This window comes from Dipodomys spectabilis, unplaced genomic scaffold (genome assembly GCF_019054845.1).
Source record: "Dipodomys spectabilis isolate Male_0828 unplaced genomic scaffold, ASM1905484v1 ptg000362l, whole genome shotgun sequence".
Lineage (NCBI taxonomy): Eukaryota > Metazoa > Chordata > Mammalia > Rodentia > Heteromyidae > Dipodomys > Dipodomys spectabilis.
In genome coordinates, this window is record NW_024871039.1 from 323,135 (window position 1) to 339,023 (window position 15,889).

The 15,889-nt window shown below is 40.7% G+C and overlaps 1 pseudogene; it reads left to right on the plus strand.

The window, feature by feature from the left end:
• LOC122095797 overlaps nucleotides 1–14,300 on the plus strand; it is a 156,793-nt pseudogene extending 142,493 nt beyond the window's left edge.
• The last annotated feature ends 1,589 nt before the right edge of the window (nucleotides 14,301–15,889 follow it).

The following is a 15,889-nucleotide window of genomic DNA, read 5'->3' on the forward strand; positions in this document are numbered from 1 at the left end:
TCTATTCAGACACAAGAAGCTTTTAGATCACCAAATAGATGAGACCAGGATAGGGCATACCACCATCACATTATAAACTACACACGTTCAATTCAGACCAAAGAAAAGTTCCTTAAAGCTGTCAAGGAGAAAAGCTCAATCAGCGGTAAAGGGAAACCAATTAGAGTCACCTCAGATTCCTCAGAAGAAACAATGCCAGAAGAGCCTAGAATGATGTATGCCATGCCCTAAAGACAAACAAATATCAACCAAGAATACTGTACCCAGATAAACTCTCCTTCATATGCAACTAGATCACAAAAAAAGGTCAAGCAACAGTACCCAAACTGAGAATCCAAGAGCCATAGGAAGAACCAAGTTGCCGCAGCCACAAGAAGGTGGATAAAATGGCAGCAGCTCCCAAATACCTCAGTCGTATCTCTCAACATTAACGGACTTAACTCTTCAATTAAACGACATAGACTGTCTACTTGGATTAAAAAGCATCATCCTTCTATCTGCTTCTTTCAGGAGTCACATCTTGCCTGTAAAAACACACATTTTCAATGTGAAAGGTTGAAACAAAATCTACCAAGCAAATGGCCCCCATAACCAGGCAGGAGTTGCAATCCTAATACCAGATAAAATAGACTTCAAATTAAAATAAGAGAGAAAAGATTAAGAAGGTCTCCACATACTCATTAAGAGATCTCTCCTTCAGGAGGATATTACAATTCTAAATATCTACTCGCCAAAAAATGGAGCTCCCAAATTTATCCAAGAAACACTACTTTCGCTCAAATCCCACATAGATCCAAAGACACAGGCTGAAATTTTCTTAATAGAGACCCAGAAGCACAACAAATCTAAGAAGGGTTGAACAAATGGGATTGCATAGCTTCTGCATGGCAAAGGACATAGCTAGCAAGATCAATAGAAAGCCCACCGATTGGGAGATGGTCTTCACTAGCCATACAACAGACAAGGGTTTCATATCTAAAATATACCTGTAACTCAAAAAATTAAACCCCCCAACAGCAAACCTTCAAAGAAAAAACTGCCCAATAAATAAGTGGGCTAAAGACTTAAAGAGAAACTTCTTTGAAGAGGAAAGAAGGATGGCCAATAGATACATGAAGAAATGCTCAACCTCCCTAGCAATAAAAGAAATGCAAATCAAAACAGCATTTAGATACCACTTCACCCCAGTCAGAATGGCTAGAATCAAGGACTATAATAACAACAGATGCTGGAGGGCATGTGGACAGAAGGGAACCTTAATACATTGTTGGTGGGAGTATAAACTTTTACAACCACTTTGGAAAGTAGTATGGAGTTTCCTCAAAAGACTCCACATAGGGCTCCCCTATGATCCAGCAATCCCACTTTGGGGCATTTAACCAAATGTTCACAAGCAAAACTATAAGAAAGTTACCAGCACAACTATGTTTATTGCAGACTTATTTACCATAGCTAAGATCTGGAACCCACCCAGATGCCCCTCAGTAGATGAATGGATCAAGAAAATGTGGTATATATACACAATGGAATTCTATGCCTCCATCAGAAAAAATGACATTGCCCCATTTGTTAGGAAATGGAAAGATTTGGGAAAAATTGTATTAAGTGAAGTAAGACAGGCCCAAAGAATCATAGGTCCCATAGCTTCCCCTATTTGTAATAACTAGTATCAGTCTGAATCAAGCCGAAAAGGTCAGATAAGTCGATTTTAGGGAAATGAACCCTAAGATATTTATTCAAATGTTTTTTTTTCTTTCATGCAATTGTTTCTAAAACAATTATAAGATCATATCTTTGTTGCTTTGTATGTGCCTGCACAACTTTAGAACCCCTGTTTTCACTGTATTTGATGTTGTTATCATTTGTGGAGGGGAAGGGAAAAAACAAATCATTTAAATAGGCATACAGGTGGACCCATTGCAACGAGATGTACAAGTCATTATGTCAAAAACGAACTTTACAACTTTGGTGGGGGATTGAGGGTTGGGTGGTGGGACGGGGGGAGAATGGGATGGGAAGGGGAAACAAAGGAGGAGGCTACAATGCTTTATGAGAAATGTACTCATTGTCTTGCCCATGTAATTGCAACCCCTCTGTACAGTATTTTCACAATAAAATAAGTGGTTTATTTTGGAAAATGTTCCATGTAGTGATGAGAAAAAAGTGTATTCTGATGCTGCTGGGTGAAATATGCAGTAGTTGTCTGTTAAATGTAGCTGATCTAGGCAGTTCTTTAGATCTGCATTTTCTTTATTGAGTTTTTTCGAGTTGATCTATCTAATGTGGATAGTGGTCTGTTAAAGCCCCCAACAATTCTTATCTTTGGATCAATTTGAGATTTTGGGGAAAGTAGTATTTGTTGGATAAATTTCCGTGATCCATTGTTTGGCGAATAGTATTTATTATTGTAATATCCTCCTGAAAGAAAGATCCCTTCATTCGTATGTAGTGACCTTCTTTATCTCTTCTCACTAATTTTAATTTGAAGTCTATTTTATCTGATATTACGACTGCAATTCCTGTATGTTTATGGGGGCCATTTGCTTGGTAGATTTTGTTCCAGACTTTCACGTTCAAAGTGTGTTTGTTTTTATGAGCAAGGTGTGATTCCTGAAGGCAGGAGATAAAAGGATGTTGCTTTTTAATCCATCTAGACAGTGTCTGTCGCTTAATTGGAGAGTTAAGTCCGTTAATGTTGAGAGAAAGGACTGAGAAGTGTTTGGAAGTTTCTGCCATTTTATCCACCTTCTTGGGTGCTGTGGCAACTTGGTTCTTCCTATGGTTTTTGGATTCTCAGTTTGGATGCCGTTTCTTTGCCTTTATTGTGGTATTGTCAGTTATGTCTGTGTAGGACATCTTTAAGTATCTTTTGTAGGACCAGTTTGGTGGAGATATTTTTTTTTCAGTTTTTCTTTGCTATGGAAGGTTTTTATTTCACCTTTGGTTATGAAGGAGAATTTAGCTGTTTACACTATTCGTGGTTCATCCTTCGTCTTTAGGTCATGGCATGCATCATCCCAGGCTCTTCTTGCTTTAATTTTCTCTGCTGAAAAAAATGAAGTTATTCTAATTGTTTCCCCTTCATAGATGATAGATCTTTTTTCCTTGACAGCTTTAAGGATCTTTTCCTTGGTCTGAATTGATCTTGTGCATATTATAATGTGATGGTGGGATGTCCTGCTCTTGTCTGGTCTATTTGGGGTTCTAAACGTTTCTTGTATCTGAATAGGCCTATCCTTTTGCATGTTTGGGAATTTCCTCTGCTAGGATCCTGTTAAACAAATTTCCTAGACCATTATCTTCTCTCTCTAGGTGCTCCTCTACACCAATTATTCTCAGATTAGGCTTTCTGATGGTGTCTTCCAATTGCTGAATATATCTATCATATTTCTGGATTTGTCTTGGATAGTTGTACATTCTTTCTCTATAATATCTAGGCTGTCATCATTCACTGAAATTCGATCTTCTGCATGGTCTAACCTACTGTCAAGGCTTTATTCTTTGTTTTTCATTCATTTTCCTTCTAATTGTTTAGTTTTGATGACTTCAAATTCTTTTTGGGAGCTTTGTTTCAGATCTTGTATGGACTTCTTTACTTCCTTAATTTGGTGTTCAGTTCTTATTCTCAAATCAATTAGTTGTTTGGTTATGGTTTCCTTATACTCCCATTCCTTCTCTCGGGTTCCAATCAGCATTCCCTTTGTGGTCTCCCTGAATTCTTTCAGCTGTCTGTTTATGGATTCCATGAATGCCTCTATTGATCTTTGTTTATTCTCGTCCCTCCCTTGCAATTCCTGTATTACTCTTTAATTAGCTTCCTCATGTTCATGCAATTCCTGTAGTTCTCTTTGACTGTTCTCAGCCTGTTCACGCAATTCCTGACATTCTCTTTGTCTCTTTTCAGCCTGCTCATGCAATTCCTGTATTTCTCTGACAGTTCTCAGCCTGTTCACACAATTCCTTTATTTCTCTTTGAGTGTTCTCAACCTGTTCACACATTTCTGTATCAACCTTTGAGTAGCTTCCTCATGCTCATGAGATTATTGTATTGATCTTTGGTTTGCTTCTGCTCTCTCCCTATCATGATCACACTGAGTCCTTTGCAGGTTTTCTATCTGTTCATTCACCATGTTTCCCAGTAATATTTATTGAGCTATTGGAGAACTCTCCTCTGGAATACTGGTTATCATGAGTGGGAGTTGAGATACCAGGACTTGGATTTTTCTTGTATTTCTCTGGCTTGTTCTGTCCATTTGATATGAAAGTAACACCAATTTTCTGGTAGAATATTTTTTCAAAGGCATGCATCAACCAATGTCCTGTAGTTGCACAGGCAAAAGGACTCAGATATAATCTAGTTCAACAGATACAATCTATTCAACATCAAACAACTATGGATTAATGGGCTAACAACAGCATGGATGAATTTGGCAAACCAGAAATTATTATATTTAGGGACAAATATGAGGAAAAATAGGATTAGAAGAATGTGGAGAGGTAAAAAGAGAGTGAATTTAACCGAGTTCTAATCTCAAAGAGGGAAATGGATTGGACAGAATAGTAGGAGAGAGAAAAAAACAGACAAGAAAAAAATGGGAAAAACAAATATTAAATTTATGAAATGAATTTTTAAAATTATCTAAGTTTAAGGTGGTATTGAGAGAAGAAAAAGATACGATGAGAGGAGGGGAAGGATAGAAAGGAGACATGAAAAACTAAAAACTAAAAATTCTCAAAAATTATATAGCCTAAAGAGATAATACTGCTATTACATTATTTAAGGCTAAGAAGTTTTGAATTGAGTAATAAAATTCTTGATTAAGTGTGTATACAATGGGGGTAAGGTCTAATATTTGACGACGGGCATATATCTGAGGATGAGCAGAATAGCAAATAAGTCACACAAAAAACAAGGAAACAGAAGAAAAAATGAAAAGAATGAAAAAAAAAGAAAAAAGGACCAAAAGGTCATTAGTGATTTAAACAAAGCACTCACACACACATACACCTAAAATAAAAATTAGGAGAGAAGAAAAAAAGATTAATAGAAAACAATTTTTTTAAACTAAAAATTAGAAAAGGTACAAAAAAGAGTTCTTTTTTTGGGGGGGTGAGGGGAGAAGTAGATGGGAAGATCCTGTATCTCCCTGTGTCTGTAACCAGTCTCTTGGTGGAGTCTCTAGTCTGCTTGTGGTGTTTGGTTTCCCTGTGGCATGATTGGTTTCTTAAGTCAATTTGTTTTAGCAGGCAGAAATATGCTCAGGATTTTGTGATCCTCCTCCCAGGCTAGTTCAATGAGAGGGAGATCTGCTTTGAGTTTCACAAAAGAGGGAGATGGCTGTTTCCTCTAATTTGAAGATGCTGTGATGAGGCTAGGTTCTGGGTAGAGTTGAGGCCTTTCAGCAAATTGTAGCTTTTCCCTGAGGGGTAGCTTCTGAGACACTCAGGGAGCCCAGCCTGGAGCCATTCTCAGGGTTTATGTTCACTGAATTTCACTTGATTGTTTAGGCTGCTGTAGGGAGGGGCAGCCTCTGGCTCTGTTTACCCAGTGAAGAAAGTTACTCCCCTCGGGGCAGAGCTTTGTCTGCCTGGGCTGGGTGACTTTTCCTAAGGAGGAGCTGAGCCTGGCAGTTCAAGTCAGGTGCCTGTGACCTCATAAATGACTCTTTTGTTTTTTTTCCCAAGGCAAGGCCTGAGTTGGAACTAGCTGCTCAGCTGGGCCTTTTCAATATCAAATATGGAGATCTCCAGGGGTGAGGGCGGGAAGGGTGGCCTTCCCTCCTCTGTTCCCTGAGAAAGAGTGAGTATGTCAGGATTCTACTCACGCTGGAGTCTTGGTTCCTGGGTTGTCTCTGGTCTGTGATCTGCAGGATGAAGATATCTGCTACTTGTCAGTTCTTTCTGGTCTGAAGTAGAATCCCGTCACCTGCTGTGTCTGGCACCATTGTCCCAGACTCTGTGTTGTTCTTTTGGCGGCTCGGCTGCTGCGGTTGCCACCACCACCACAGCTGCAGCTAATGGCAAGTGCTCAGATATGTTTCCTTGACTGGATTTTCCCTCTCTGGCCAAACTCTCTGTACTGTGATGGCACACTTCGTAATTCTCTGGCTAGGACTCTTCACTGGAACACTACAACTATTTTCTATGTGAGAGCTTCTTTAGCCTCTAGCTTCTCCTCCTCCATCCTCCCCTAAAGTAATCTGTTGTTGCTTTTTAAAAAACTGGTGCCAGTGTATCATGCCTATAATCATAACAACTCAGGTGGCTGAGATCTGATAATCGAGGATTAATAACAGTCTGGGTAAGAAGGTCTGTGAGACTATTATCTCATTAACTGGTTACCAAGAGACTAAAAGGAGCACTGTGGGCCAAACTAGTAGAGTGATAGCCTTGAGCACAAGAGAACAGCGATTTCAACCAGGCCCTAAGTTCAAGCTTCTCATATTAAAAAAACGTTAAAAACAATTTGCCATCATTTGTAATTTCAGCCAATTTGTAATTTAAATCAATTTGCATCTCAGTTTGCACGTATATCGGTGGGGGAACTAAACTTATCTAACAGTTAAAAGGAAAAAAAAATGAGCACAAGTGTACAGGTGGCTCGCGCCTGTAATCCTATCTTCTCAGGAGGCTGAGAAATGAGGATGGTGGTTCAAAGCCAGCCCTGGGCAGAAATGTTCCCATGAGACTGCTATTTCCAATTAACCACTAAAAAACAAGAATGGCACTATGGTTTAAACTTGTATGGTAGAGTACTAACCTTGAGCAAAGAAGCTCTGGGACAGCACCCATGCCCTGTATTCAAGCCCCATGTCTGAAGGAAAAAATAAAGATTTCAGGGCTGGGAATGTGGCTAAGTGGTAGAGTGCTTGCCTTGCAAGTATGAGCCTTTGGGTTCGATTTCTAAGTACCACATAAGCAGAAAAGCCAGAAGTGGCACTGTGGTTCAAGTGGTAGAGTGATATCTTTGAGGTGAAGAGCTAATGGACAATGCCCAGGCCCAGAGTTCAGGACCCATGATGGACAAAAAACAAACAAAAAAAGAGTTTAAACAAACGATGTGCACAATAGACTATACACTAAAGATGAAAGATTAAATTAATAAATTAATAATTAAAATGATGAACATTGTTTCAATTTTGTAGGTGATGAATGTAGCAGAAAAAGTGATAAGAAATGATTCATTTCTAACAACTCTTCCATTTTTTAACCTCATTTACTACTTTTAAACTAAAGAGGCATGTATCACTTTACAGAAAAACAAAATTGTACATGTATTTTAGCCTGAATTCCACATTCTATAATTTGCCTTTTAGTAAACGATCAGTATCTTTTCATATAAAATAGCTGTGATACCTTTATTTAATACTTCACATCTTTCCAGTATTTGGTTATATCAAAATTCCTCCTTTCCTTCTTTTCTTCTTTCCATTCCTTCATATCCTTTCCTCCTTTCAATCCTAGCAATTAAACTCAGGGCTTCAGGCATTTTAGGTAGGTGCTCTACAAAGTGAGCCATACACCTGCTCTTTTCGCTTTAGTCACTTTTGTTTTTGTTGGTCATGTGGTTTGAACTCTGCACCTGGACACTGTCCCTGCACTCTTCAGCTCAAGGCGAGTGCTCTACTGTTTCAGCCACAGTGCCGCTTCTAGTTTTCTTGTGGATTATTGAGCTAGGAGTCTCACACACTTTCCTGCCTAGATTTGCTTTGAACTGGGATCTTCAAATCTCAGCCTCCTGAATAGCTAAGATTAAAAGCATGAGCCACCTGCGCTCAGTGCTGCTTTAGCCATTTTTATGACAGGATTTTCTGTTTATGACCAGCCCAGCATGGATCACAATCCCTTGATGACAGGGAGGGTTGTGTGTAGCAAGTCAGATACAGTGGGGAAACAACTTTCTCTGCCCATCACAGGGAGAATTTTGGAGTATTGTATTAGAAATTTCTAGAAGTGGGTTGTGAGGAGCATTCTGCTCCCAGGAGTCTCTTCCCCCTTCCCAACATTCTAGTCCTGCCAGAAAAGGTCTATAGTAGAAGGCTCAGGATGGAGATAGCAGACTCTCATTTTCCTTGTCACCAATATGCCCACAGCATCGATTGTTCCATCTTAACTATTTGGATGGACATCTACCCTGATGATTTTTATGAGCACAAGAAACTTGACATCCTGAAAAATCTTACACAGTATGACAAGCTCAACATGCCCTCTTCAGACTTGCTGTTCTGCTTACATATTCTTCTGGACCAGCTGGAGCAACGCATGGCCTGTGAGACCAAGAAAAAGAGTAAATAATCCTTGTTTAGTTGCCTTAGAGCTTGTGAGTAGGGATAGATCCTAGGTCTCAAGGGATGGGCCTGCTTGGCCAAAAGCCCTTTGTACTACACAGCTTGGCAAAATGTCCTATTATGGATGTTCTATACCGGGTAATGTCTGTTCCCTTTTTAAAAGAACTTGGACATAACCACTCATTAGAAACACCCTACCTTCTCATCAGTGTTCAGTCCAAACTCAAGTTCTACAGCTTCTCCTACTAAATCCTCATAGAAGTTTAGTCACACTTTAACTTCTAGAGTGTACTCTAAGACTCCTGTACCTGTTTCCACTCTTATGTTTGTGTCACTATAGAGAACTTCCTGCTGAACTCCAGATAAAGAACCCATCAGTGATGTCGCCTATGGTGACTGATGGAGATTGGAAGCCAACACTGGACTCCAGAAAGCATGTGAACATAGAGGCTTTTTTCAATGTGTAGAAAGACCCAACTAGGTTTTGAGTCCTGTGGACATCCCACTGGTTCTGAACTCCACATGTTATGTAGGTGTACCTGCACATACCACCAAGGAAGAAGATGATCCAGAATGTCTTCCATTGACGTTCACAATTCACCTAGATCACATCCAAACCAGTAAAAAATGTTTTGGTCTTGGAGTGCAGGGTAAATATGTGCTAATGGAAAATGACCCCAGTCTATGTTCAGGAAAACCAATAAGTTAGGTCCAAAGTCTAGATTCAGTTGAGGAAAGGGAATCTGTTCTGACAGAATATCCAGACCAATCTGTCCTTCTGCTGGGGATCCAATTTCCAGTTGAGAAATAAGATCTGTCCCTCCCTAGACTCAGGAAGAAAATACTGCCTTTAATGAGGAAGTAGATCATTTTGAAGACTCTGAGGCAGAATTTGTGTCTGAAGGCAACTTAGAAGACAATCCAGATTTAGAGATTGCTTCCCCCCTTATTTAGAAAATCTTTATATTTCTTTTTGGTCCTGATTGTTGTAAAATGATCATTCTAGTTATTTTTCTAACGTTATTAAAATGTCAATGTTTATGTTATGTTATACAATTCATGAGCCTTAAATGTGTTTTTTTTTCAACCTACAACGTAAAGCACCATGCACATGTGTTTTGTGTGTGGGAAAACAGAGTGACAGGGGAATGAACAAGAGAGCCTACTGGATATAAAGGGAATGGTTAAATGCACAGGGAGTTGCAAGGAAGCCAGGCCATGCCTGCATGTGGTGATAAGGTGGCTACAACAGATCTAGGACATACCAGATCAGATGATCTAGAAAGCTGTTCTGTCAATTGGGACATATGCTACAATACTCATACTGGTATGTGGGACTTTCTTCCAACAGTGAGCTCAAGTCTGTATACATATTCATTGTGCTTTGGGAAATATTGAAGAAAAAATTGGCTCCATTAACATAAAAATTCTACTTAGGGCTGAATATATTTGACAAAATACATAAGAAATATTGACACTGAAAAGTATAAGCCATCATCAATAGAAGAAAGAAGGTTTACATAGATGGACAAACAAAATCAGGAAGCAATTAAATCAGTTATATGGAAATACATGTTATATTCATTACATTTTATATAGTATATTATATGATATATAAGATCGAATATGATTTTTCATACTACAAGGGCTTTTAACTTTTTCAATCTTAAGTATTTTTTTCACATAATATTAGTGTAAAACATTATTGGGGAAAGCGGTAATATAACTTTGATTATAATTATATGAATACATATTTTTGTGTTTCTAGATATAACACTGATTATAAATAGATGAATAAATATAAACATATATTTGTATATCTGTCTATGAGGTGAATATAATGAAATAGGCTACACGATGTATAAAAAGGCGGTTATGAGTTAGTATATGAGACTCAGGCCTGTAATCCTAGTGATGTGGGAAGCTGAGTTCTGAGTTTTAGTTTCTCTTACTCCCATGCCATTAGATTTTCAGAGGAGACCTGGTCCCTCGAGTGTAGCCAAGCGACACGTATGCAGTTGGATCACACTCTGTGTGCTATGACACTCTTATGCTATGACAGTCTACTCAGTTCCTGTGCCAAGATGGACATCTGTAGAACATCAGATGGAAAGTTGGCATTCCCTCCCAAAATGTTTTTGACTATCCTGAATTAAACCTTATTTCCCTTCCCAAGCTGCAAACACATAGAAATATGTCAAGGGCTCAAGAGAGATGGACAAAGACTTACAAATACATAAAATTATATACTTTTGGGGGGTGCCCAGTTGTCAGCTTGAACTCTGGGCCTGAGTGCTATCCCTCAACTCTTCAGCTCAAGGCTAGTGCTCTACCACTTGAGCTACAGGGCCACTTCTAGCTTATTTTCTTTTTGCTTATGTGGTTCTGAGGAATCGAACCCAGAGCCTCATGCACGCAAGGCAAGCACTCTACCACTGAGCCACCTTTCCAGCCCCCAAATTATATACTTTGTTTCAGTAATTCAATGACAAATCATGAAAGGCATATCTTGATTTTTCTTTTTTTAATGGAAATGGGAATATACACTGAGTGCATTAGGGAGTAGGTGATAGTTTGGATGCTGAGTTGTGGAATGCACTCCTGGGCATGGGAGACACTTGCCTTTGAGAACTTGTGTGGGGATGCGTCTCCGCACACAGCTTCACAAAACAATGCCCATAACTTGTATGGTGTCATAGCCATCTTTCCATAACAGCAAATAGGTGTCAGGCACTGATCTTTCTCTGAAGTGGACTCAGCAACACAGAAAGGCACAAAGAATGAGAGGGAATGACTGCTAGCCACCAGATATCAGCTTCAAGAGCTGTCCTGACCAGAATCTAGGATAAATTGAGCTGGAGAAGGCTGATCCCCATGCAAGGCTCCTGAGCACTAAGGACCAGGCACTATTATAGGTGTTGGAGAAACAAGTGAATGTGGCTCTCTCCTCATCAATTTCATGCTGAAAAGAAAACCAGAAATCATAATGATAATTTTTGTAAATCAGAGACATGACATTGGTAGTTTTGTGGCAACAATTTCACAGCGGGTATGTGAGGAGATATCCCTGAGGAGGAGATAGCTAACCTGAGAGCCATCATCCATGCAATTAACTAGAAGCAGGGACTCCAGGCAGTAAGAGCAGCAACTACATCCCTCAGTGATGGGAAAGGACGTAACTTGCTTCAGAAAAGGAAAACATCACTGACGTGCTTGCTTGTGAAGTAAGAAAAAAAAGGTACAACGAAGAAAAAAAGATCAGACATGAATATCAGAATAAATTATATAGACATTGGATGCTGCGAGTTACAAGGAGAAAAATTCTGATGTTATTCTAAATCTGACATGACCCACTGGAACCAAAGTGCTCAAATAGTACCTAGACACATCTGATTCACCTATATACTTTTAAAATGTGATTCTAGCCAGGCTCTGGTGGCTCACAACTGGAATGCTAGCTACTCGGGAGGCTGATACCTGAGGATCAGGTTTGAAGCAAGCCCAAAGAGGAAATTTGGAAAGACTGATCTCCAATTAAACACCAAAATTATGGACATGAAGCTGTGTTAAACTGGTAGAGCACTAGCCTTGATAAAAAATTAAGGGACAGCACCCAGGCTCTAGGTTCAAATCCCTGGACTTCACAAAACAAAGAAGTCAACAAATAAAATTTGGTGCTCAGTCGATCAGCACTTAGCATTCTACTTCAATGTATTTAGTATGAGCCTAGGAAGTTACATCCTTAGCAAATGCTCTCCCCTCATATTCTGCTTCATTACCAGTATTCAAATGCCTGGCATTAACAAAGTCTCCTCCCAGTTAGCATAGCAATCTACCACTGGGAATTAATAGATATATTTTGATTAATCATGATCTATCCACACACATCAAATGAGTGGTAGCCACATTCCACTATTCTGAATGATTTTGCTCCCTCTTTGAGTTAATAAGGCTTACCATTAAAAGCTATAGAATACTTATCAAATTAAGTCAACAATCATCATTCTTCGACCCAATCTTGTAACCTATGTTATGTTTTTTTTTTTTTTTTTTTGATGTCGATGCCCTGTATCTTGTATATACATTTCTCTAGCTTTGGGGGGAGAAGGGAAAAAACAAATGCTTAACTAGGGATACAGTTTGACCCATTTTAACAATGAGATCAAGACACTATGTTCAAAAACGTACTTTACAATTTATGCAGGGAGTGGGGAGGTGGGATGGAAAGGAGTAGTTGTGGAGGTGGAAGGGTAGGGATGGTAGGGGAAAAACAAAGGAGGAAGTAACAATGCTTGAGAGGAAATGAACTCATTACCTACTTTATGTAACTGTAATTCTTTGTACATTATTTTTACAATAAAAAACGTATTAGAAAAGATGAAAAGACCCAGAAACAAAACTACATACTTACAATCATCTGATATTCGACAAAAGAGCGAAAGATGTAATGTGGAAAAAACATAGCCTTGCTGGGTGCCTGTGTCTCATGCCTTTAATCTAGCTACTCAGAAGGCTGAGATCTGAGGATGGTTGTTGAAAGCCAGCAGGGCCAGGGAAGTCCATGAGACTCTTAGCTCCAATAAACCTCAAGAAAATGGGAAGTGGAACTGTGGTTCAAGTACTAGCCTGGAGATGAAATGCAAAGGGGTAGCTCCGAGGCCCAGAGTTCAAGCCCCACGACCAACACACACAGACACACAGACACACAGACACACAGACACACACACACACACACACACACAGAGACACACACACACACACACACATACACACACATCATAGCCTCTTCAACTATTGGTGTTGGGAAAACTGGACATCCACAGGCAGAAAACTAGAAGTGGATCTCTGCTTGCACTAACATCAACTCAAAATAGATTAACTATATTAAAATCAGCCAAACTACTATAACACAGAAAAAGGGTGATATTAGAACTTATAGGTATTGAGGTGCGAGCTGGGCAGCTGCACGCCGAGCACCAGTAGTTGCACTCCAGATCCTGCAATCTCACACCGCCTGCCTAGACCCAGTAACCGCTTACTCCAGTTGGCCCCTGCGACAGGCGCCACGCATCGAGCGGCGCCCAGCACTCTGGGCAGCTCTGCTCACCGCCCTGGCTCTGTTCCTCAGGCCGCCGGTGACGAGGGTCCCATCTTACGCTTAGAGCCCTGTGATGCCAACGCGCTGGCTCAGTGCAGGGGTGTGCCAATCTGGTGCCCGAGCCAGGCTATGCCTGCTGCCTGACATGTACTCTGCCCTAGGGCCAGCCGTGCGGTGTCTACACCGAACGCTGCAGCTGCAGCTAGAGGCTCAGCTGCCAGCTGCCACTGGGCAAGCCGTGCCCACTGCAGGCGCTACTGGACGGCTGCAGGTTCTCCCCCAATGCCAGCATCCTGGCCAGCTGAGGCTTACCTGCTGCTGGTGCCCTCCGCCTCAGGAAATACTAGTGAGTCGGAGAAGGACCGAGGCACAGGGAGCGTGGAGAGCCATGCCCTGCCCAGCACACATAGGGTGCCTGACTCCAAGTTCCATTCAATTCACGCAAAGCTGGACACCATCAAGAAAGGTCACGCGAAGGACAACCAGCGCTATAAAGTTGACTATGAGTCCCAGAGCATGGACACCCAGACCTTCTCCTCGGAGTCCAAACGGGAGACAGAATATGGTCCCTGCCTTAGAGAGATGGAAGACACCCTGAATCACCTGAAGTTCCTCAATGTGCTGAGTCCCAGGGGTGTGCACATCCCCAACTGGGACAAGAAAGGATTTTATAAGAAGAAGCAGTGTAGCCACTCCAAAGGCAGAAAGCGGGACTTCTGCTGGTGCGTGGACAAGTATGGTCAGCCCCTCTCAGGCTTCAAGAGCAAGGGCACCGATGACGTGCACTGCCTCGGCATGCAGAGGCAGTAAACCCCACTGCATCAGTTAAATTGGAGCTCCAATACGCCTTACTTTGCACAAAAGACTGCCACGGACAGAACAGCACCTGCCTACAGCCTCAACTTATATTTCTTTTTGTGATGACTTGGTTTTGTGTGTGTGTGTTTTTTTTTAAGAAAACCAAAGTTTAGACAGAGATTTTTGAAATGTCTATTGTTCCTTTAAATGGTAAACTTGAGCATCTTTCCACTTTTCAGTAGTCAGAAAAGAAAATTAATTTCTCTGTTGCTTTCTGTAAAAATAACTGATACTCCTGCCCAAAACATCGGATTTGATCCCCTTCTAGAATCCTCTCCACATCTGCCCATTGGAACAGCTGACCTTCTGCCTCCCTCACTTCAGTGGCTATTGTAGAAGACACCTCTTTGCCCTCCGCCCTGCTCAGGCCTCATGGAGAACAGGAAAGTCAGAAACTCCAGTCACCTGGACAGGACATCTCTACCATACATGAGACCCCTGGCCCTCCTGGAACTATCTGATTCCAAGGCATGGACCCCTGGGCCACAAAGCTTCTTCATTATCTGCAAGTGACTTGATCTGCTTGGAAAATACTGGAGACATTGAGGTGGAATATAACTGACCAAGAAAGTTCTATAAAACTGACCAAAAAAGTTCTAGCACATTTTGGGAAACTTTTAAATGCAGATCTTTCTGACTTCCCTCCATTAGGCAGCTTTTCAAGGATGGAGCCTAGTGGAAGGCCCAGGGTGGCCTTGGCTGTGGTCCAGCAGGGCATGGAGGAGGCTGGGAGTATACCCCACACTTCACCAGTAATGGAGTAATCGCTCTGGAGACAACAACAACAACAACAAAATGTTTTCTAATTTAACTCCTAGTTTGGGGTTGAGGATAATAAACTATTTAAAGGCAAAGGTTTATTTTCACCCCTCATCTTTATTCTTGACCTAACAAAACAATGGTGTTTAATGTTATCTAAACAGGAAAGATGAACAGCTTGTTGAGAAGCCTCATAGGGACACTGGGAGCACATAGAGAATAACTTGTGTTTGTTGAACTTGGAGTCCAACTTATACTTTACAATTCACACATATATGCAGAGAGAGTTATATGTTCTCAATAGTTAACATTGTATACAGCATAGCCCAACTATAATAGGATCCATACTAGATAATCCTAGACAGTGTTAGATACTGGAAGGTGTCACTATGGCCGTGACCAGGAGAGGACACTCAGTCCAGGCTGGGCTTTTCTCTCCCCAAGGCCAAACCCATGGCAGCGTTGGGTGTGTGGCGATTTTCCTGTCCTACACTGCAGAGAGCTCTCCTTAAGAACAAAAAGAGGCCTCAAGACAGTCTGCCTACTTATTACGAGCTTTCCTTTATTTTTCAAATTTTTTGGGGGGGAAAGTATTTTTTGAAAAGTTTTGTCTTGCGATGTATTTATAAAAGTAAATAAAGTTTTTACCATTAAAATAATAATTAAAAAAAGAACTTATAGGTACTGGCAGGAACTTCCTGAATAGAATCCCAGGGGCATAATAGATAGGAAAGAGACCCAACAAATGGGACTACACCAAAGAAAAAACCTACACAGGCTAGAGACATAGCCACTAAATTAAAAAGACAGCCAACAAATTGGGAAAAGATATTTACCTGCAATACATCAGACAAAGGGCTAATTTTCAATGTATACATGGATCTCA